At 41.8% G+C, this 25,031-nt stretch overlaps 1 protein-coding gene across 1 annotated transcript in view; it reads left to right on the forward strand.

Moving 5' to 3' along the window:
• Positions 1 to 25,031, forward strand: part of map2 (microtubule-associated protein 2) — a 409,127-nt gene that overhangs the window by 16,236 nt on the left and 367,860 nt on the right. The window contains exon 2 of the mRNA XM_068035858.1: positions 16,039 to 16,118. The gene's annotated coding sequence lies outside the window, so the exon portion shown is untranslated. The remainder of the gene's footprint in view (positions 1 to 16,038; positions 16,119 to 25,031) is intronic.

Here is a 25,031-nt window from a genome sequence, read left to right on the forward strand (position 1 = left end):
GATGCAAACTATTGCACCCACGACTGAGAGCAAATGGTCTGAGCAGAATCCTTGAAGTGGAAAACTGAGGCCTTCAGCATATGCCATACTACTCGCTATAGACTTCAACTGCTTTCAATAACGGTTCAAGCCTCCAAACCCTTCTACTAATTCAGCCACAACCAGTAGAAATCAATCAGCAACTAACCTACAAGTTGTTGATGATCCCTTTAAATAGCACTGGTGGGGTGGGTGGGTGGGTGGTGAGGGGTAGTCCTTCCTGCTATTGAATGCATGTTTAGCTGCGTGGGGTTAATAGAGGAGGACCTCTGAGGTCAAAAATGGCACCATTAGAGTCTAATCAGCATTACACACTGACTGACTGTCATGATCTGCCTACTTTGCATATTCTTGCCGCATGTTCCTAATGTCCACGCTACCGACGTGCCCAAAATGGCATCCGATGCAGCCTGCACCAGAAGTGTGCGTGCGTGGTGTGGATGCTATTTTGGACAAGAAATGTCATCAGTGGCGCTGAAGATACAAGCGCTATGGAACCAAATTTTGCAGTAACTCAAATTCAATCTCAAACTCAAATGGCTGAATCACTTCTCCTTTGACCATCACTAGTTTGGTATTCACAGGGAAGTAGACACATAAGGAAGCTATTTACTTGGCATCCAGTGTATATTTTTTGTACCAATGTTTGGGTTTTTATCATTCCATGGGAATATTTGGGAATCAAAATTAAACATTAGTGTAGCTTGTGACTTCTTGTAAGTACAAGCAGGCAAACTTCACTTAAGAATCAGTAGCCAAAAATGTTCAGATTGTTGTTCTTGTGTGTGAAGGAGGTACTTTTTCCATGTAGCAAAAGGAGAGGCTTCCAAATGAAAAATAAATCGGATTCCAACATTTTGTGCTGAATTGTATATGGAGGTCAGTTGACAGGTCCCCTGTTCCTTATCTGCCAGAACTAATGCATATATCACATTGTGAGGAGGTCAATGAAAAGTAAAGTGAAATATAACATTAATTAAATGCATATGCATAAGCAGGAAATCTAAAAAGCACATGAAATATTAGACTGCCAATCCCTTAATATAGCTTTAACTTTAATGTGTGGCTAAGGATGTTTTACTCTTTGATCTTATGTGTTTAATATTAATGACGTCGGAGAAATTTATGTACAATATACTTCTGATAAAGGAACAGCTGCATATGTAGAATTGATTCGCAGAAGAGTAGAATTACCTCACCATTCCTCCCAGTGGAACATGCATCCACAAGCAATGTTTTGTTGGTTCCCACAGGCCAAACACTGAAGGTGAGCTGCAGCAATCAATAAATGGACATAACTACATTCATCTGATGCCATTAACTTAAATAAATGTGAGGGCAGCTGTAATAAAGTGTATGTGTGTTATATTTAGTATGCAAATGCATAATTAAATGTTTCAATGAAAGTACCTTGTTAAAATGAATTGCAACAGAAACAATCTCTATAAATGACACATGTTAAAAATAATACACTCAAAATCTAACCAAATATCAGTAAGAGATCAAACTAGGTCACATATAAATGTTGAAGCTCAGTGGTAAGATCATATGTGAAGGAAATTATACTGTCCTAAACATCAAGTAATGGTTAGTCTAATAAAGAGAAAGCTTGATTCTAGCAGATTTTTAATGCAAAAGCGAAATACTGCAGATGCTGGAAATCTGAAATAAAATCAGAAAATGCTGGAAGTACTAATCAGGTCTGGCAGCTACTTTGGAGAGAGAACAGAGTTAACGTTTCAGGTCTGTGACCATTCATCCGAATTGAGTTCTGATGAAAGGTCACATCTGAAATGTTACCTCTGGGGTTAATTTTGTCAGCCTCTAAGTCCCGCAACTGGGGCCAAAGGCAGGAGTGGAAGGCGCTTTGGCGAGCAGCGTGACCTTCGGGCAGCATTTTGCCAGCAGCGGCCAATTAATAGGCAATCGCTGGGGCCGCTGTCCAATTGAGGACAGTGGTCCGCCCCGCAGAGCGGTCGGACCAATCAGAGCCCTGGCAGCTCAGCAGCCTTGGCAGCACCACTGCTAGCAGTGCCACTGCTCAGGCTGCAGCAGGAGGGAGGGTATCTCAACCTAGGCGCCTTCAAAGACATGCAAGTGTTTCGGAGGAAGTTGGGGAAGGTAGGCAGGCCCTGGCAATCATGGAGTTGGGGTGTGGGGGAATTATTGTGGGGGGGGGGGGGGTGGGGGGGCGAGAGTCAGCTATTGTGGGGACCCTTCCATGGGCCATGGAGCGCCCATCTGGCCATAGAGCAGCCCCCTCTGGGAACCTTGCGTCTCCCCATGCAGCAGCAGGCCCTCCCAACAGGGGCAAAGTGCCTGCGGGGGTAGGAGGTGGACCTTAATTGAGCCTTTAAGTGGCTCAATTGACTGCCCGGTGGGCAGCCGTGCCACTGAGGTTCCCACCACTGGCAATATGCCTCCCATCTCCCAGTCTGTCTCCAAAGGGCTGGGAAAATTCAACTGTCTGTTTCCCTCTTCACAGATACGGCTGACCTTCTGAGTATTTGCAACATTTTCTGTTTTTATTTCTGATTTTTAGTTTGTTGGATTGCCCATGATGTACTTTCTCTCAAATTGTAATCACACAAAATTTGGATTAACTTGTGGCTTGCAAATATATTTTATTTTTGTAAACTCCAGTGATCTGATGAGATATTATTCCCACTTATGCTGTGCCTTCACTGATGTAACAAACTGCTTTGCCTTATGCTTATTTGAAGCTTGATTTAGTTCTCTATTGAGAGTTTGGTTGTAATATTGCTCATGGTTCTGTAGTGAATGAAGCAATTATGTAACAATTCAGTCAATTCCAGGCAATCCCTTTAGTTAATATGTCAAAACTTTACTTAAAAAAGTCATCTAATTAAATAATAACTTTTGTACCAATATGACCCAGTCATTTTATTTTAGTCAGAAGATCACGAGGTAAAAGTGGGAGGGGAAAGCATTCAATTCATTCAGGTTCATTCATTGCAAGAGCAACAGTTTTCTCCTCTTCTCCCCCTCCCACCCCCGTAGTATCCAACTTAAATTTTGAGGAGGTATTTCTCTAATAATTCCTGAGATTTTGCCTTGCTTTCTCTTTCTGAGAGCCCATTCCATGATCGCTCTTTGTGAAAAAGAAAACCTGAAATCAGTCCTAAATTTACTGTTACCTAGTTTGAACCTGTGTTTCCTTGTTCTACTCTTAAAATTTTTAGTTTTCGGGATCTACCTCTTCCATATTGTTAATTATCGTATATTTTCCTAAGGTTACTTCTTAGTTGCCTCCTTCTGAGGTCGAAAAGCCTCAGTTTATTCATAGAGTATGTTCTGTTGCCCTGATTTCTTGAGCTGCCTCTCCTAATGTGGCGTCATTTGAAAACATAACTACTTAGTACTGCGTTTCTGAACCCAAATCATCCATGAAATCAAACGGTAGTGATCCTAACGCTGATTTCTGGGGCAGTGTACTAAGCACTCCCCTTCCCTCCTCAATTCTGATTTTTTTTTAATTTATTCATGGGATGTGGGCATCATTCGCAAGGCCAGCATTTATTATCCACCCTTAATTGACCTTGAGAAGGTGGTGGTGAGCCAAAACAAGAATCTTAAACTTTACCAAAGCCAAGTGCATAGCTATAAGGGGAGAGCTGACAAAGATTGATTTGGTAAATAGACTGAAAGCTATGGCAGTAAATAAACAGTGAAAGGCATTTAAAGAAATGTTTCAAAGTGTTCACCCAAAATACTTGTATTAAAAAACAGATACTCAGCGAGAAAGATCCATGTGTGGCTTACTAGGGGTGTTAAGGATAGTGTTGTATTAAGAGAAGAGGCATATAATAATGTGAGGAATAGCAGTAAGCCTGAGAATTGGGAGAGTTTTAAAAACCAGCAAAGGATGACCAAAAAGTTGATAAAAAGGGAAAAAATAGAATATGGCAGTAAGCTAGCCAGGAATATAAAAATAGACGGTAAGAGCTTTTACAAGTATGTAGAAAGTAGGAGAGTAGCTAAAGTAAACATTGGTGCCTTAGAGACAGAGGAAATTGGCATGGGGAATGAGGAAATGGCAGAGACATTGAACAAATATAAAGGCCTAGATTTTGTGGTCCCAATAGTGACAAACGCTGAGACGTTCGCTGCTATTGAGAGCCAGATCGTTTCGTCAGCGGACCATGCTGCAGCAAGAAGTGGAAGTTCCCACTATAGGCAATAAACCAGGTAAGTTCGTATTTCTCTGTGCAGCCAGCGGGAATGCTACCACTTCACCACTCACTGCAGAATCCGGGCCTTTGTGTCTCTTCATGGTTAAAGACACAAGGTACATACCAGAAATAGAGGGGTAACTAAGGACAAATAAGAGTGAGGAACTTAAAAGTAATTAATATCAACAGAGAAAAAGTATTGGAGAAACTTAAGGGACTAAAAGCTGACAAATCCTCAGGACCTGATGGCCAACATCCTATGGCTCTGAAAGAGGTTACTGTAGAGATAATGGATGCGGTGGTTATGATTTTTCAAAATTCCCTATATTCGAGAACAGTGCCAATGGATTGGAAGTTAGCAAATGTAACACTGCTATTCAAGAAAGGAGGAAGAGAGAAAACAGGGAACTGTAGGCCAATTAGCCTGACATCAATCATCGGGAAAATGCTGGAATCTATTATGAAGGGAGTCTTAACAATAAACTTGGAAAGTCATCGTATGATCAGACAAAGTCAGCATAGTTTTACAAAAGGGAAACCATGTTTGACAAATTTATTGGAACTTTTTGAGGATGTAACTACTTGTTTAGATGAAGGGGAGCCAGTAAATGTAGTTTACTTGGATTTCCAAAAGACATTCAATAAGGTGTCACACAAAGGTAATATGCAAGGTAAGAGCTCGTGGAATTGGGGATAATATATTGGCATGGATGAAAGATTGGCTAATGGACAGGGAGTCACAGAATCACAGAATTGTTACAGTACAGAAGGAGGCCATTCTGCCCATCATGTCCCCACTGGCTCTCAAAAAGAGCCGTTCACTCAATTCCATTCCCCCACCTTCTCCCTGTAACCCTGCACAGTCTTCCTTTTCACATAACAGTCTGATTCCCTTTTGAATGCTTCAATTCAACCTTCCTCCACCACACGCTCAGGCAGTGCATTCCACACCTTAACCACTCACTGCGTGAAAAAGTTTTTCCTCATGTCACTTTTGCTTATCTTACCAAATACTTTAAATCTGTGTCCTCCTGTTCTCGATCCTTTCACGAATGGGAACAGTTTCTCCATCAACTCTGTCCAGACCCCTCATGATTTTGAATACCTCGATTAAATCACCTCTCAGCCTTCTCTTCTCCAAGGAAAACAGTCCTAACTTCTCCAATTTGTCTTCATAACTGTGGTTCCAAGGATGAGAAACTTTTCTTGTGAATCTTTTCTGAACTCTCTCCAATGCCCTCATGTCTTTCCTAAAGTGCGGCACCCAGAACTGGACACAATACTCCAGCTGCGGCTGAACTAGTGTCTTATACAAGTTCAACATAACTTCCTTGCTCCTTTACTCTGTGCCCCTATTAATAAAGCCCAAGATACTGTATGCTTTATTAACCGCTCTCTCAACTTGTCTTGCCACCTTCAATGACTCGTGCACATATACACCCAAGTCCCTCTGCTCCTGCACCCACTTTAGAATTGTACCCTTTATTTTATATTGCCTCTCCATGTTCTTCCTACCAATATGAATAACTTCACAATTCTCTGCATTGAACTTCATCTGTCGCCTGTCTGCCCATTCCACCAACTTGTCTATGTCCTTTTGAAGTTCTACACTATCCTCCTCAGTTCACAATGTTTTCAAGCTTCGTATCATCTGCAAACTTTTAAATTGTGCCCTGTATGCCAAGGTCTAGGTTATTAATATTGTTTCAAAGGTTTCCATTTTTTGTTAAAACTCGAGAATCTATATTTAAAAAAAACTGAACAGGATTTCATGGTTGCTGGAACCTTGACGAAGCTAAACTTTGGGTGTTGTTTTAAAAGGAAGGTCAACAGAAGGTTGACCATTAAATATGTTTTTACTGGAAGGCACATGATTTCAAGTAAACACAGCACAGTGTTTTACCTGAAGAGCTATTTGCTTTTTGACAAGTCAAGATTTATGGCTGTCATCGGACTTGTTTCTGGAAAAAGTTGGTTTCCTTTTGAACTGTTAAAAGAAGCCAGCTGGTTTTACTAAAAACAAGCATTTAGAGTTTGCTTATTGACCTACCAGGAGAACAGAAAATCCAGCTTATCTTGCTCTTGAAAAGTAACTCCTGCACCAAGTTGTACTGTTGCCTCCTGTATTTGAAGAAATCCTGAATGCTTGTAGAAATTTTGCATGTTTGAAAGAATTTTGCATCGAATGTGTGAGAACTGAAACCTTTGCTGCTGCACATCTGATATAAGACCTATTCTGTTCATCAACATTGCCTGGAATGAACTGTTCTGGGAAGATTCCTAGTGCCAGTCTATTCGCCTTTGGGACACCTTGCCAAAACAAAGGACTGCCATATCTTCTTTGCAGTCTAAGTTATTTTTATTCCTTCTACTAGTGCAGACGACACTAAGATTGGTGGAGTAGCAGATAGTGAAGGGGACTGTCAGAGAATACAGCAGAATATAGATAGATTGGAGAGTTGGGCAGAGAAATGGCAGATGGAGTTCAATCAGGGCAAATGCGAGGTGATGCATTTTGGAAGATCCAATTCAAGAGTGAACTATACAGTAAATGGAAAAGTCCTGGGGAAAATTGATGTCCAGAGAGATTTGGGTGTTCAGGGCCACTGTTCCCTGAAGGCATACGGCATGCTTTCCTTCATCGGACGGGGTATTGAGTGCAAGAGTTGGCAGGTCATGTTACAGTTGTATAGGACTTTGGTTCGGCCACATTTGGAATACTGCGTGCAGTTCTGGTCGCCACATTACCAAAAGGATGTGGATGCTTTGGAGAGGGTGCAGAGGAGGTTCACCAGGATGTTGCCTGGTATGGAGGGCGCTAGCTATGAAGAGAGGTTGAGTAGATTAGGATCATTAGAAAGACGGAGGTTGAGGGGGGACCTGATTGAGGTGTACAAAATCATGAGAGGTATAGACAGGGTGGATAGCAAGAGGCTTTTTCCCAGAGTGGGGGATTCAATTACTAGAGGACACGAGTTCAAAGTGAAAGGGGAAAAATTTAGGGGGGATATGCGTGGAAAGTTCTTTACACAGAGGGTGGTGGGTGCCTGGAACGAGTTGCCAGCGGAGGTGGTAGACGCGGGCACGATGGCGTCTTTTAAGATGTATCTAGACAGATACATGAATGGGCAGGAAGAAAAGAGATACAGACCCTTAGAAAATAGGCGACATGTTTAGATAGAGGATCTGGATCGGCGCAGGCTTGGAGGGCCGAAGGGCCTGTTCATGTGCTGTAATTTTCTTTGTTCTTTGTTCTTTGTAATAGCTGTGAACAAAAATCCCTTTTTTTCCCCTTGGTTAACCAGTTGTGTATGTGAGTGTATGTGTGAGGGCTAGGATCAAATAAGAGGCTTTAATATTTCCATTTGTGCATATGTTTTACTTCATTATTGGTTAAGACTTGGTTTATAATAAATAATTTAGCTTATTAAAGAAACCTCATTGGTGTGCTTTACTCTGAGGACAAATAGAGTATCTGTTTTGGTACGTGAGAAAATTTAAATATATGTTGTGCCCTGTGGAGAAGTGGGACTGAATTAACAGTGCACTCCTCCTGCCTTGGTCGTAACAATATATATCAGGAAAAGCAAGGGTCCCAACACTGATCCCTCGGGAAGTCTACTACATACCTTCCTCCAGCCCGAAATACATCCATTAACTATTGCTCTTTGTTTCCTGTCACTCAGCCAATTTCGTATCTATGTTGCTACCGTCCCTTTTATTCCATGAGCTATAACCTTGCTTACAAATCTGTTGTATGGCATTGTATCAAAAGCCTTTTGAAAATCCATGTCACACCACATCAACCCTCTCTGTTACCTCCTCAAAAAACTCCAGGAAGTTAGTTAAACATGATTTTCCCTTAAGAAATTCATACTGGCTTTCCTTAATTAACCTGCATTTGTCCATGTGACTATTAATTTTGTCCTGAATTATTTTTTCTAGAAGTTTCTCCACCAACGAAGTTAAACTGACTGGCCTGTAGTTGTTGGGCTTATCTCTGCACCCTTTTTTTGAACAAGGATGTAATGTTGGCTGTTCTCCAGTCCTCTGGCACCACCCCCAAGTCTAAGGAAGACTGAAAAATTATGGCCAGTGCCTCTGCGATCTCCACGCTCACTTCCCTCCATATCCTTGGATGCATCTCATCCAGTTCTGGTGCTTTATCCACTTTAAGTACAGACAGCCTATCTAATACATCTTCTTTATCAATTTTAAATCATTCTCATGTCTGACTTGCCTCCTCTTTCAAGTAGCGAGTAGGATAAATGGGACATTTTCAAGTTGGCAGGCTGTAACTAGTGGAGTGCCACAAGGATCAGTGCTGGGGTCTCAGCTATTTACGATCTATAATAATGACTTAGATGAACGGACTGAGAGCAATGCATCCAAATTTGCTGACAATACAAAGCTAAGTGGGAATGTACGCTGTGAGGAGGAGCGCAAGGAGGCTGCGGTGATATAGACAAGGTTAAGTGAGTGGGCAACAAGGTGGCAGATGGAGGATATGTGGGCAAGTGTGAGGTTATTCACTTTGGTAGTAAGAATAGAAAAGCAAGAATTTTTTTTTAAATGCGCGAAACTTCTAAATGTTGATGTTCAGAGAGGCATGCAGGTACAGCAAGCAATTAGGAATGCAAATAGCATGTTGGCTTTGATTGTAAGGAGACTGGAATGCAAGAATAAAGAATTCTTGCTACAATTATACAGGGCTTTGGTGAGAAAGCACCTGGAGTACTGTGAGTAGTTTTGAACTCTGTATCTCAGGAAGGATATACTTGCCTTCGAGGTGGTACGGCAAAGGTTCACTAGATTGGTTCCTGGGATGAGAGGGCTGTCCTATGATGAGAGGCTGTGTAAATTGGTTCTCTGGAGTTTAGAAGAATGCTGGATTTGGTGCTGGGGAATGATCGTGCTTAGTGGATCAAGTGTCTGTGGGGGAAAAATTGGTAAGTGTGATGATTTTATTATATGGTTTAGATTAGTAATGGAGAAGAGAAGGAACAATCTAAAGTTGAACCCCTTCAAAATTGGAAGAGGGCTAACTTCAGTGGGATGAGAGGAGATTGAGGTAGGGTAAAATGGTACCAGAGATTGACAGGAAAAATTGTAATGGAGCAGTGGGTGAACTTTGAGGAGATGTTTCAGGTACGAGCTAGGTACATTCCAACAAAGGTGAAAGGTAAGGGAACCAAAGCCAGGGCTCCTTGGATGACGAAAGAGATAGAGAATATGATGAAACAAAAAAAAGAGGGTGTATGATGCATGTCAGGTGAATTCTTCAAGCAAGAACCAGACCAAATACAATCAATTAAGAGCGGAAGTGAAGAGGAAAATATGACTGGCAAAGGGAGAATATGAGAATAGAATAGCAGTAATAGAATAGAATAAAGGGAACCCAAAAACCTTCCACTGGCATGTTAATAGTAAATGGGTAGTAAGAGTTGAGGTGGTGCCTAATAGGGACAAAGAAGGTGATATACCGCGGTTGTCCAACCTTTTTGCGGGTGGGGGGGGCACATTACAATTTTTGTCTTACATAGGGGGCAGGTAAGACAATTTCAGAAAGATAAAGGCATTAAAAAGTTACCCTACTGTTAATCAAAACAACAACAAATTAGCATTTTTGTGAAGAAGCTTTAAATGAGAAGATTAATGTGTTGACTTACTTTCTCATCACTGTGCTGGACACTACTTTAGTCTTTAGTGTGATACCTGGCATTTTTTGCTTGCACAAGTAGTCAATGTCTGCGCGCACACTTGATGTAGCGGTACGGAGTATTCCGGATACATGTGTCTCTCTCTTTACCCCCCCCTCCTCTCTCTCTCTCTCTGTGTCTCTGCCACCCTCTCTCTGTCTCTCTGCCCTACGCGCGCTCTCTCTCTCTCTCTCTCTCTCTCTGGCTGGGGTTTTAAAAGAAAAAGTTGGAAGCTGCTGGAAAACCCCGAATCTGTCCGAAGTTGGGAAAACCGCTGTTCCCGATGTCAGCACCTGTCAGCTGTGAAACTGACAGCGATTTATTTTAAAAAGCCGGTCTGAAAGAAGAATACAATGGGAAATTTCTCATCTGTGAAATACATCTGCGGGCCGGATGCAAACTTTTGGCGGGCCAGATCCTGGACTGCGGGCTGTATGTTGGACAACTCTGTGATATATGCTTAGAGACACAGGGCAGGCTAGAATACTTAATGAGTACTTTGTATCGGTATTTACTAAGGATGAGGATGCTGACAAATTATTGGTAGAGGTAATGGGTGAGGTGAAAATTAATGGGCAAGATGTACTGGAAAGGCTGGCTATGCTTACAGTGGATAAGTCACCTGGTCCGGATGGCGAGTGGAGATAGCGGAAGGGCTTGCCATAATCTTCCAGTTTTCCCTTGATATGGGGGAGCTGCCAGAAAATTGGGGAGTGATAAACCCTTATTCATTCCTAGTAACTACAGTCCGGTCAGTTTATCATCTATGATGGGTAAGGTTTTCAAACAATAATCAGGGAAAAATCAACAGGCAGATGGAGAGATTTAGGTTAATTAGGGAGAGCCAGAACAGATTTGTAAAAGGCAGATCATGCTTGACTAATCTAATTATTGTTTTGATGAAGTAAGAGAGAAGGTTGTTGAAGGGAAAGCAATGAATGTTATCTATATGGATTTTAAGAAAGCCTTTGACAGAGCACCACATAAAAGGCTGGTGAACAAAACTGAGGCTCATGGAATAGGAGGGTCAGTGTCAGCTTGGATAAAAAATTGGCTTAAGGACAAAAAACAGCGGGTCACAGTAAATGATTGTTTTTCAGACTGGAGGAAGGTGTTCCCTCAGGTTCAGTGTTAGGACCACTACTTTTTTTGATAAATATAAATGATGTGGATATTTGAATACAGAGTAAAATTTTCAAAATTTGCCAATGATATCAAACTTGGAGGTGTGGAAGACGGTGAGGATGATGCCAATCAACTGCAACTGGACATAGGCTGGCAGATAAATGGCAGATGGAATTTAATGGAGAGAAGTGTGAGGTGAGGCATTTTGTCAGAAGGGATAGGGAGAGGCAGTATAGACTAAATGGCATTGTTTTAAAGAATATACATGGACAGAGGGATCTGGGGTTCATGTGCATAGATCTTTGAAGATGGCAGGACATAGAGAGTAATTAGCAAAGCATAAGGGATATTGGGCTTCATAAATAGAAGTATTGAATACAAAAGCAGGGAAGTTATGCTGAACCTTTATAAAGCTCTGATTAGGCCACAGCTAGAGTATTGCATCCGGTTCTGCTCATCACACTTTAGGAAGGATGTGAGGATTCTTGAGAGGGTGAAGAGCATATTTACCAGAATGGTTCCAGGGATGAGGGATTTTAGCTACAAGGATTAGTTGGAGAATCTGGGGTTGTTCTCTTTGGAGCAAAAGGAGATTGAGGGGAGATTGATAGGTGTACAAGATTATGACAGATTTGGATAAGGTAGATAAAGAAGAGCTGTTCCTTAGCTGATGGTACAAGGACAAGGGGACACAGACTTAAGGTTTTGGGCAGGAGATGCAGGGGAGTATGAGGAAGCACTTTTTTTGCAGCAAGTGGTAATGACTTGAAATTCGCTGCCTACGAGGGTGGTAAAAGCCGAGATGGTGAATGATTTCAAAAGGAAGTTGGATGGGCCCTTGAGAAAAATAAACTTGCAGGGCTATGGGGATAGAACCGGGGAATGGGTCTGATTGGATTGCTCTACAGAGAGCTGGCATCGACTTGATGGGTCGTATGGCTGCCTCCTGTGCCATAATGACTATGACTCTAATGAGAGGTGATTTCATTGCAACATAGATTCTGAAAGAGCTTAACAGGGTAGACACTCAGAGGTTTTTTCCCTTGGTTGGGAAATCTAGAACACTGGTCACAGTTTCAGAAGAAAAGGGTCAATCATTTAGAACTGAAATGATGAGATATTTCTTCATTCAGAAGGTGAGTTTGGAGTTCTGTATCCCAGAGGGTTGTGGCTGTTCCGTCATTGAGCATAATCAAGGAGGCGAGAGAGAGAGTATTTTTGGTCTCCCGTGGAATCAAGGAATATTGGGAGTGGGTGAGAACCTGGAGTTGAGGCAGAAGATCAGTTGTGATCGTATTGAATAGCAGAGCAGGCTCGAGAGGCCATATCGTCCCTCCTGCTCCTATTTCTTTTGCTCTTATGTTTTTTTAAATGCTGCAGTCCATGTGTTGTATGTATACACATATACTGCTGTTAGGGAGGGAGTTTGATGATTTTGACACAACAGAGGAATAACGATATATTTCCAATCAGGATGGAGAGAAACTTGCAGGTGATGTTGTTTCCATGCGTAGCTCGAGGGCTCGATTTTGGAAGGCTCTGTCGTAAGAGCCTTGGGGAGTTGCTACAGTGTGTCATGTAGATGGTACTTTTCTAACTTCTACCTACTGTTCTCTATCAATTTCTTATACATTTCCAAGTTTTCTCCTAAATCTCCACAGCTTAGAGTTTAAACTAGTATTTTTTTCATACAGCACTTTATAAAGTGCATTTTCTAAAATAATGTACAGCATTTCATAATGATGGCTGAAGTCCACTTGGGACCTTGTCAGAAATAATGACAGAATTTCTGTGCTGAATCTGTATTTATTAGTTTTATCTAGATTGTTATTAAGATCATCAAGTTTACTCCTATGTTAGTTTATACGGTATTGAAGTAAGATCAGTGGGAATTGAAGTTCCCTGTAATTGTTTCATTGAAAAGGGAAACTGTGTTGACCTGTTTCCAGTCTACTGGTACTTCACCAGTGTTGAACAGTTCCTTCATAGTAACTGACAATGTCTCACAAATCTCATCTCAAGTCTCTCTCAGTACTCTGGGATAAATACCATTCCTCAGGTTTTTTTTTTTAGCCCTTTTAGCTTGTCTGGAACTTCCATCTTACTTGGCTCGAAATCCTTAATGCTGCTTGGGTTATTGCTGTTTTGGGAAGACATGTTGCTCATGCCTTCTCTGGTGAACACCAGGAAAAATGAATTATTCAGAATGTTAACTATATTTTGCTCACCCTCGGCCCTGTTTGTATCTTTAATGGTCTTGATTCTTCTCTGACTGCTGTCATACCATTGAAAGACTGAAAGAATTTCTTACTATTATGTTCTGTGTAAGCTGGTACTTTTTTCTAAATCTCTTTACCCAATTAACTGGCTGCTTAATGTGCTTCTGCATTTCTGAGTAAACTCCTCCTATTTTGTCTGTGCACGATTTGTAGAGACAATTTGCCATAAATTTGTTTCTGATTAATTTCTTATTGCCTACTGTTGTTAATTCTAAGTCACTTTTTGTTACTGTAGTATAAATGAAACAATTTTAATAAAACAGCATATGGGGATTTTTGTGCATAATTTAAATTCAAGTTAAGTTTGAATTAAGCAACTTTGAATTGAGCAGAATAGACCATTTAAGGTTATATGAATTTCATCTACTATTGCTTATCCTAAGTTTATATTTATCCTGTGTGCTAAGCATTAAGCTCCCCATTAAGCCTTATCCTCAATTGAAGCGCTGAACCACCGCTCCCCCCACCCCCCACCGCCCACAGTCAATTTGCTCAAGCTGTCCCTCATTTCTTTGAAGTTAGCCTTTTGAAAATTACATACCTAGCTAGGTATTTGAGTGCCAGATCACGACAAACTTGATCATCTTCTCTGGTTGCTATTGCCCAATTCACTATGACTTCTATTTCCTGTATATTTGGCCCACTTGCCATTATGCGAACTACCTGTTGTGTAGCTTCCTTGAAACTTTGGTTCATGTAGCAGCCATGCATTGCATGCACCAACTCGGACTCTGAATCATTTCAGCTTTGCCAAGTTATATTTGGTTGATCACATTGTCCGTTAATATAACTTAGCTGATTTCACGTACCCTTCTGAACTCTTTATAGATGTTTCTGTGCTCTATGACTCTATAACTCTAAAACAAACTGTCATCCGTGTTACACCAACCTGGTGGTCTATAGTGTACTCCTGGTGTTAATTTTGTGCTTTTCACATTTAAAGGTGTCGAGCCAAAGTAGTTCATTGTGTTTTGAGGCACTCCTCACATATATGAATTTAAGGCGTCTTGTTATTTTCCCTGTCATTTACCCCTACATGTGCTATCAACACTGGGTCTCTTCAGTAGACTTCCGACCTTTCCTCAATATGCACTACTGTAGCTCTGTTTGGACAATTCATCATTCTGTTTGTATTATCTTTTTTTTCACACGTGGCTCTCCATCTTTCTGAACACAAAGGTCCTGCAAATGATCTCTCTTTTATGTGGTATTGTTTGAGGAAGGCTGGGCTGGGGATAGCTTCCTAGTGCTCTTAATACCATGGGATCTCTTATGCCCATTTAAACCACAAGAAGCCAATTGGGGCCTCGGCTTAAGATTTCATCCAAGGAATGACACTCCTAACAATGCAGCACTTCTTCAATGTATTAAGTATCGTCTAAATTATGAGCTTAAGTCTTAAAGTAGGGATTTTGACTCAAATATTTATGTCAAGTTGATGCTTAGCTGACACCTGACTGAAGTGTATGGGCTTTCTAGTTTTCACTTATAACTCAGTGCTTTGACACTGGCGATTAGTCGTCTTGGCTCTTCTCTTCGTGATTAGCCCAGACCAGAGAACAGTACAGTTTCAATATAATAACCAACAGCCTGTACATAATGATTAGGAATATAGTCTCGTATTCTGTGGGTTTTATTGATTGTGCTATACGTAATTAAGCTAAAACCATGGGTTAATTACCTCATCCCTGTACTGTGCATAATTGCAAATTATTTCTTTTGATTTTGAGCACTGTAGTTAAACATTCACTCGTAGATTATACCACAGAAGCAGCTATTTTAAGTAGTAGATTAAAAGCTTGTTAAAGCTTTGTGTAAATTAATTATTACTGATTTCACCCCTTAGCCTTTTGGTTCAAGATTTCTTCCTGTATCTGTAGAATACTTGCCACTGACCTTAAAAAAAAAAGAGATCGGAAGGGTGATTGAAAGCTTGGTCAAAGAGATGGGTTTTAAGAAGGGTCTTAAAGGAAGGGAAGAAAGTGGGGTGGTTTAGAAAGGCGTTGACTAGAGCTCAACCAAGTGAAGACTTTTTCGCTGAGCTTGACAATAAAAGGGGATGGTGAGGTTGGATATGTCAAAGGCTGTAGAGTTCAAGAAGGACAAGGAGGGATAATGCATCGTGGTCACAGAGGATGTTATTGTGACTTTGATTCAGACTATTTCAGTGCTGTGGCAGGTGCAAAACCTGTTTGGAGAGATCAAATTACAGAGTTTCGGGAAAGATAGGCATGGATACAATAAGCAACAATACATTCAGGAACTTTGGATATGAAATGGAGGTTGGAAATGGGGTGAGTGTTTTGAAAGGGAGGGGGACAGTACCTGATGAGAGGGAACTATTTAGAATGCCAACTAGCATGGGGCCAGAAAGAGAAGTTGGGTGCTTATCAATTTAGTGGAAATGGGGTCAAGAAAATAGGAGGTGGAACTCTGGACAAGACAAGCTGGGAAAAGATTGGAGGGAGATGGGCGAGAAATTCGAAGAAGTTGGGATTTAAGGCAAGGGCATGGGGAGCCTTGGTTTTGTGGGCAAGGAGAAGAAGAAACTGAAAAGATGGACTCAATCTTACTGACAAAGATGCCTATGAGAAGTAGTGTGCCCTACCTTTATTTTAGAATTTTATACTTATTTACTTCTATTTTAAATATGTGAAATTGAGTATGCTATTGCTTGGTCACATTCTGTTTTTTTAAATGTAGGTAACAACATAAAGGAAAAGATACTTTGTAAGATCAACTACTGAGTCAACAGAGAAAACGAGGGATCCTTTGCTTTTGAAGTAAGTACAATTAAAAAAAAAAGTATTTTCCAGATGTGGGCATCACTGGCAAGGCCAGCATTTATATATGACATTTCTCAGAAAAGCAAGCTTAATTCCAAAAAGAATTGATGCGAACAAAGCAAAAGGTCATAAAACTTGAAGTTTTCTACACTGTTTTCATCCTTTTATCTACACCAATGACTCACTACCATTTAAAAGCTGAACATTTTAGATTACAGTGACATATGAATGCTGTAGTCTCTTAAATTGTTGAATGTATTACTGCATTAGATGTATGATGTTACACAAATGGATGTCTTGAGTGAGAAAATGTGTGACTCATTTAATTTGGTATTGAACTGCCATCCCAGATGTTTAAATCAATGATGATAAAGAAAAGAAAGGAGGGTGCCAGGAAGAAGAAGAAATGGAACACAGGCCTGCAGCCAGAGAAACAAGGCAGCAATTTATAATTTATGTAGTGTTTTCATTAAATAAATGTAATGATACCGAAGAAAATACCTCCACCTGTACTTCACACTTCCCACCCTAACTACCCCACAAAAACCTGCATTCCCAAATGCTTCTGTACCTTGCCTCCATAATACAGAAGTCACACTCTCGATGCCATCAACTAAGTCCAACAAGTTCCAGAGTTTCACAGAAATAAACTCTAAAGTCTATGTGGTCAACCAGCTGTTTTTTTCCCGATTGAGAATACAGTAGTTTAGTGGTTATGCTACTGGGCCTGGACTAATGATCCTGGGATTGTAAATATCCTTTCATGGCAGTTTGAAAATTTACTTTGAGTTTACAAAAAACATTCTGGAAATTAAAAAAAAACTGGTTACTTTAGGGAAGGAAACCTGCCAACCTTACTTGGGCCCCTATGTGGCTCCAGCCCCACACAACTTGATTAACTTGTAACTGCCCTCAATTGTATCAGACTGCAGCGCTTCAAAGAAGGCAACCCACCGCCATCGTCTTAAGGCAATATGTCAGGCTTCCCAGTGACACCCATATCCTGAGAATTATTATCTTTTTAAATATGTTGTTTGTGACTTTGTTGAATTACATCTGCACCACTTAGAATGATGACAGTAAAGTCTTGTAGTGCCCAACTAATATGTATTTTTATTTTTTTTTATTCATGGTCTATCGGAATTGCTGGCAAGGCCAGCATTTATTGCCCAACCCTAATTGTCCTTGGGAAGATGAAATAAAAACAGAAAGTGCTGGAAATGCTCAGCAGGTCTGGCAGCAACTAGAGAGAGAAGCAGAGTAAACGTTTCAGGTCTGTGACCTTTCATTAGAATGGTGAGAAGGTGGTGGTGAGCTGCCTTCTTGAATATAACTGAATGCCTTGCTTGGCCATTTCTGAGGGCAGTTTAGAGTAAATTATATTGCTGTGGGTCTGGAATCACATATAAGTTAGACCAGGTAAGGATGGCATATTTCCTTCTCTAAAGCACGTTAGTGAACTAGATGGGTTTGTATGACACATCAGCAGTTTCATGGTCACTATTACATGACAGTAGCTTTTTATTCCTGACGTATTTAATGAATTTAAGTACCTCAGCTGTCATGGTGGGATATGAACTCATGCCTCTGGATTACTAGTCCAGTAACAGAACCACTTTACTACCATACCCCAAGTTTTAAATGTAGTTTTAAGCAAAGCCAAGTTATATTTTACATTGGAAGGGTTGTTAGCCTGCACCTTGTGGATGAATTGTATCGTTTACTGCTGCAAAACTATGTTTAAATAGTAGCCGTCAACCTATATTTCTTGATTATATATGAAAAGCACATTTTTGATGGCAGTATTGTGTGACACACCAAACTTTAGGTTTTATTTAGTAGTGGTAGGCATCTGTCTGTCTTGGAAGATGATGGACTACACCTGGGATATATGTCACTTATGAGTTGAATATCGCCTATTGTGGCTGTAGAGGCTGACTCGTGAGTGGTAATCCTGAGCTGGCAAGGATGAACATCATGGGCCTGAGGTCAACTGATGTTTTTTCCTTCAGCCGGGCTCTCTTTCCCGTCATCTGGTCGTTTCTTCTATCCTCTGCTTTTCCCACATCCTTCCTGACAGCCATTCTCCAGGAACTCTGGCCAGCAGCAAGGACTTCTCATGCATCGACTCCGATCCCGGTCAACTTGAGGTCTTAGTTGCAGACATCCTTGTATCGCAGATGTGGGTGACCTGTTGGTCTTGTGCAAATAGCAAACTCGCCATAGAGCATGCCTTTGGGGATGCGGTCATCATCCATTTGGCACGCATGACCCAGCCAACGGAGTCACCGCTGACCCGAGGGCAAAGATGCTGGAGATCCCTGCATGCTGGTGTGCTTCTGTATTTGGCACTTTGTCCTGCCAGGAGAGGCAGCGGAGGTGGAAGCTGCTGAGCCACTTTCTTGGCTTGCATAAGCTGTCCATGCTCAACTTCTATAAAGGAGGGTGTTGGGAATGCAAGTCTGGTATACGCAAAGCTTTGTATTTTCAGTTAGTTTGCTGTTGGTCCATGCTCAACTCTCAACTTTGACATGACAGCTGCAGCCTTGGCCATCCTGATGCTGATTTTTGCATCAGGGGACAGATTGCTGGTGATTGTTGATCCAAAGTATGTGAAGCTGTCAATGATTTCTAAAGTGAGGTGATCAATGTTGATGGAAGGTGTAGTCCCTATGTCCTGGCTCATAACTTTGGTCTTCCTGATGCTGGTTGTCAGTCTAAACTCCTTGCAGGCCCACGAGAACTGATCTACAAGCTGCTGCAGGTGAATTGCATTATGAGATTCAGTGCAGCATTAGCAGCAAGCAGCAACTCACAGAACAACTTGCCGTCAGCTCTGATATGCAGGTGGACATTCGCATTTGAGTCGCCTAAAAGTGCACAATATAAGCATGGGGAATAATATGCCAAAGAGAGTTGGTGCCAGGATGCAGCCCTGCTTTACCCCGCTGCTGATCTTGAAAGCGTCTGATGTTGCTGCATTGTAGCTGATGGAATTGCATGTTCTTGGAGGAAAGAAGAGATGACACTCAGGAGGGCAGCCTATTTACTGCAGCAGTTTGAAGAATCCATTTCTGCTGACAAGATCGAAGGCCTTGGTGAGGTCAATGAAGACAACGTAGAGTGTTCTGTGCTGTTTGGCACTTCTCCTGTAACTGCAGAAGTGAGAAAATCATATCAACTGTTGATCTGCCAGCTCTGAAGCTACACTGAGACTCAGGATAGATGCGCGGCGCCAGGGTCTACAATCTGGTCAGAGCAACGCAAGCAAAGACCCTTCCCACAATACTTAGCAAGGAGATGCCTCGGTAATAGTTGCAGTCACTGCGATCCCCCTTATTTTTGTGCAAGGTGACTATGTTTGCACCACGCATGTCTTGAGACACACATCTTTCCTTCCAACAGAGACACAAAAGTTCATGGAGATGCTGCAGCTGTGCCAGTTTTCCACTTTTGGTGATTTCAGGTGGAATGCCATCATTTCCCAGGCTTTACCAGTTGCAAGACAGTCAGTGGCCTTGTTGAGCTCTACTATGGTGGGCTCGCTGTCCAGCTCCTCCATAAGAGGAAAGTCTGGAATGGCGGTGAGAGCTACTTCAGTGACAACATTCTCCATTGCATAGAGCTCGAGGCAATTCTCGACTCACCTTTCCATCTGCTTGCTAGGTTCAGCGATGATCACTCCTGTATTTGTCTTCAAGGGAGCTGATTTTGTTATTGCTGGGCCTGTTCCTTTCTTGATTCCTTGAAGCATCCCCGGATTCAGCAGCAGATTGTATGCTCTTGCAGAGTTTCAGCCAGTATTGATTGGCGCTGTGCCGAGCAGTCTGCTGAGACTTATTTCTGGCAGCTCAGAGAGCATCCAGGTTTTGTTTGCTGGGGACTTGCTTGTAACTCATGTGAGGGCTCTCCTTGAGGTTGCAGTAACTGACTCCATTTCAGTCCGATAAGTGTCAAACCAGTCAGCATTCCTCTGATCTCTTTTCCTGTACAAAATGAGTGCAGAGTTATAGATGGTGACGTGCAGATGATTCCATTTTGACACCACATTCAGACCTTGGGTGTTGTTGTCCAAAAGAGCCTGACCGAGGATGTTGAGGAACTCCTAGGTCCTTTCCGGGTCAGTGGTACAGCGAGTGTTAGTCCGAGGACGACTTTCTTCTTGGAGTAGTATAGCTTCTTTGGCTGAAGCCTGACCTTGCTATACGCCAGGGAGTGGTCAGTGTCAGTCAGCACTGTGATAGCTGAGGACACTGTTGAGGATGGTGTGTTTGGTGATAATAAGGTCTAGCTGGTGCTTGTGGCATGATCTCGGACATCACCAGGACACCTTGCGGCATGGCTTGACCTGGAAGTAGCTGTTTGTCACAGAGTCCGTGGTAAAGGCACAGCTCTAGCAACTTCTGTCCATTTTTGTTTATTTTGCCAATCCCCGGTACCCTATGAATGTTGGCCAAGCTATGTGGTCAGTATCCACCCTTGTGTTGAAGTCATCGAGAAGGTGCAATCCCTTGGTGCTGGGAATTCTGCTGATGGCATTGTCAAGTGTCTCATAGAACTGATCTTTGACATCTAGGGTGGAGGTGAGTGTCGGAACATAGATGCACATGAGGTTAACTGGACCCGCGCTTGTTGACAAGCGAAGAGTAAGAAGTGTCTCTGAACTTCCTGTGGGGGGTGGGGTTCAATCATTGCAAGTAGTATGTTTTTTTTTAACTGCAAAACCCACTCCATGCTCACATGTTGCCTCTTGGGTTTTCCTCTGCCAGAAGAACATATAGTGTTTCTCTTTTAAGGGATCCACTTTGAGCGAGCCACATTTCTTGCAACGCAGCAATGTCCACATTGAGCCTTGTGAGTTCTTTGTCGATCACAGTTGTCTTATGTGCATCATCAACTTGCAGAAGGTCATTGATAAGGCCAGCACGCAGGGTCCTTATGTTCCAGCTTGCGGTGCGAAAGACTGATGTCTTCTTTGTTAAGTTTGTCTTGCCTGTTGCATAGATTATTGACCTGCCTGTTGAGGAATGATTCTCTAAGTTTCAAGCACCCATTGAAGCAAGCAGGCTGTGGCAGGACAGCATCTAACTGACTGGGGGCTGCCCAGCTTGGGGCAGGCACTAGCTATCCAATGAGATGCGATGATCTCTCCCACCATTGGAAGTAACCCCTGGCACTCTTACTCTACACCAATCAAGTGAGAGTTTATAACCGGTAACTGTGCTTCTTCCCATGTTGTGCCATAAAGCTGGAGTGTCCTCTCTAGGGCACAGGCCTGGGCAAACAGCATGAAGACCCTGAGTTACCCAAGCATCAGGAATCATGCACCTCTTCCCCACCTCCTCCCCCCCCACCCCACCCACCTCCCCCACCCCACCCGCCTCCCCACCCCGTCCCCAGCATTGTGAGCATTGTCCTAAGGCAGGGAAGAAAAAATACTGTTTGGTACCAGCACTGCTGCAGGAGTTGCCAGAAAACTGCCTAGTAAGTAATAGGTAACCGCCTACAGGACTCCACTCCAGATTTTCTGTCGGGGTTTACTCCCTAAGCTGCCTTTTCTCCCAAGACACCCACAAGGCAGTGAGGCTATTTCCCCATAGCTGAGGGTCTGTTTCTTGGCATCAGGGCAGAACCACATGCTGATGGGCCTGCATGCCATGCATCTGAGGGCCAGGCTTCCCAGCAACCCAGGTTCCAAAACCCCAATGTACCAGGGGGTAAAACCTCCAATAACTCGGGGAGTAATCCCCAAATAACCCAGGGACCAATCCCCAATAACTCGGGGAATAAAACCCCCAATAACATGGGATAAAACCTCCAATGACCCAGGGGATCAAACCCCCATAACCCAGAGATAAAACCTCAATAAGCAAGGGATTAATTCCCAAATAACCCAGGGGATAAAACCCCCAATAACTTGGGGATTAATCCCCAAAAACCCAGGGGATAGAACCTTGATAACCTAGGGGATAAAATACCCAATAACTCGGGATAAAATTCCCAATGACTCGGGATAAAACACCCAACAACCCAGGCATAGAATCCTTAATTAGCACAGGATAAAAAACCCCAATAGCCCAGGAACAACACCCAATAACCCAAGGACAAAATCCCCTACTAGCCAGGCTCAAAGCCCTCAGCAACCCACCACCCCACTCCCCACCCGACTCCCTGCAACAACCGCAGCCTCCAAGGTCTCTAAACTCCAAGCCCACTCCACACCCCACCTGCCTCAATCAGCAACCTGTGACGATTCACAGGGCATCTCTTCCTCACCACAATTGGCTGATATGCATATAATAATGGTGAACATCATTCAGATGCTGCTATTTATTCAGCAAAATATGGACCAATATGCATTGCCAGATTATTTGAACAGTGAGTGCATCACAACTGAACTCGATCATGCACTTTTTTGATATCAGCATATACTTTCCATCTGGGTTCACTGGATGGCAATGGGATGGTGGGTGAAAACACTTGCGAATGTTCTTTCACCCCTGCCCCACCACCCTGTAACCCAGATAATGATAAACTGACATTAAGAAGTTCAAATTAGAACTAGACCAGTCAGGAATGAAATCAGGAACCACGTTTTTCCCCACACAAGGAGTGATGGAAATCTGGAACATTTTCCCAAAAAGCTGTGGATATGGTATAAAAGTGGATAAATAGAATATTTCAGCCATGGTCTAACTGAATGCCAGAATTGGCTCAAGGAGCTGAATGGTCTACTCCTGTTCCTGTGTTCCTGTGAAATGCAATTTCATTGCAAACAACTCCATACTTGCAGCTTTGACAAATTTAAAATAAAACTTTAGATTGTGTATTAAAAGGCTCCCTTCGCCTCAGGGTGAAGTTTGTGTGTGATTTTCCCCCTCCCCCATTTGAGAAAGGTTGAGGTGCTGTGTAGAGGCATCTCTAGAAATAGAATTTCCCTTATAGGCGAGTGCATGCACACATATTTAAACACACTCACACTGCTGTGTCTGCTGCCTACAATAAGCATCTTGGGCCAGAACTTGCTAGAGTGGGGCATCTCACTGCATATGCCATTGGTTAGACTTTTTCTGCAGCCTTTAGCGCAAGACATTTAGCATTCTAATTTGCTGGAAGTGCAACCTTATGACAAGGCATCTGGGACCTTGGTAAGCAATGAGACCAACCGTCTGTCTCCTTAACCAATAAGATTTAAGGATTCAGAAAGAAACCGAGGAACAAAGGACAAGGAGGGTGAATTAGAGTCAAATCAGATACAGCAAGGGAAGTAAAGAGAGAGAAATAAAGATTTGATTGAAAGAGAAAAGAAAGACAAAGGGTACGTAAGAAAAATTATTTTAAAATTTGACATTTTAAAATCTCTAAGAATAATTTACTATGGAACTCCAGTGTTTAAATTGTTCACTTTCTGGGCTGGAAGCATTGATTCACATTGATTTAACAATTATCATGTTGTTAAAAGCGTATTTGTGCTGTCAATTACCAGACTTAACTTTCTGTGGTAAAGTGCAAATCCAACCAGTTCTTAAAAATAACAGCGAGGTTAAGGACACAGTGCAAATGTTTGTGCATAACAAATGGCAGAGTGGTGTAAATCGACCAGCAGATTCTGAAGATTCACAACTCACAATGTATTTCTTAATCTGCAATTTGCACATATTATTAATGGCATGTGTTATTGACACACTGTTACTTTTCCAGCAAGTTCTGGCCCTCTGTCTCATTTCAGTATGTGGTAAATGTAGGAAAGTCTGACAATTGTGGCATGATAATAAGTGTATCCCTTTTAATTGATTTTTTAAATAATCAGTGCATCTGCTGTTTGCCACCTGGGAGTCTTGAATTAATTCTGAAGCTCTAATTCCCACAACGCTACTTGTAATCAATAATGTGTACAGTGTTGCAAACCTTCTAGATTTGCATTAGATACTGGATAATCAAAAGAAGTGTTTTTCTTTGTTAGTGAGCATACATTACAAGGGACAGCTGTCATCATAGTGCTGTGTGTTCTGATATTTGCAGGATTATTTTTCTAGAAGATAGACATACTCTTCTGGAAGGATTTCAGTGAACCCAATATTTTCAGGTCTGCAGTACAGTATTGACAGTAACATGCTGCATGTTAAAATTATTGCTGAATTAGAATGTTTGTTTAAAACCTTGCCCCAATAGTTTATCCATTTATGGATGAAATTTATACAAGTCATCATTATGCTCAGCAGTTTTTCATAGTGTAAAATACTGTACACAGACAATAAATATTGAAATGTATAGGACATGATACTGCAACAACAGCAATAAATTGCACATGTAAATATTTTGATGTGCTAAAACACATGAACAAGTGAAATGGTAACTGTAGATTTCAGTGCATTGCACAGTAGAAGTAGCATTTATCTTCACAGTACTCCCTAAAGGCTAATGTATAATGTTTCTTAAAGGTGTTGTAGACAGTGTGCAATCATGCGGAAACAATGTTCTTGCAGCAAGCCAAAGACACATGAAAACACAATTTCCAGAACAGATTTGCTCCTGTGTAAAGCAAACCTGTGAATGTAACAGTTTGCACTGCAAGACATGTACAAAGTTGATCTAATCATTTCCTGTATCTTATTTGTCAATAACAACTTTAATGTAGGAAAAGGCACTTCACAGGAATAGAGACATCAGTACACTTTTAATAGTGTATTTTTGTTTTCGGTATTTATTTCTATTTGAATACCTTTACTTCATTTGGCGTTAGTTCTTTTGTTGTAAGATGTGTATATTAACAGAAATTCTCTGTAGACTACATGGTGTAGCACTGTGCACTGAACTTGAACATCTCCACTGCAAACAATAAACTACAAGATTCCTCGGGAAAGTCTATCGAGAACCTTAGAAATAAAAATGTTGTTCAGATCTCTGTAA

Source organism: Heterodontus francisci, chromosome 7 (assembly GCF_036365525.1).
Source record: "Heterodontus francisci isolate sHetFra1 chromosome 7, sHetFra1.hap1, whole genome shotgun sequence".
NCBI classification, from domain to species: Eukaryota; Metazoa; Chordata; class Chondrichthyes; order Heterodontiformes; family Heterodontidae; genus Heterodontus; species Heterodontus francisci.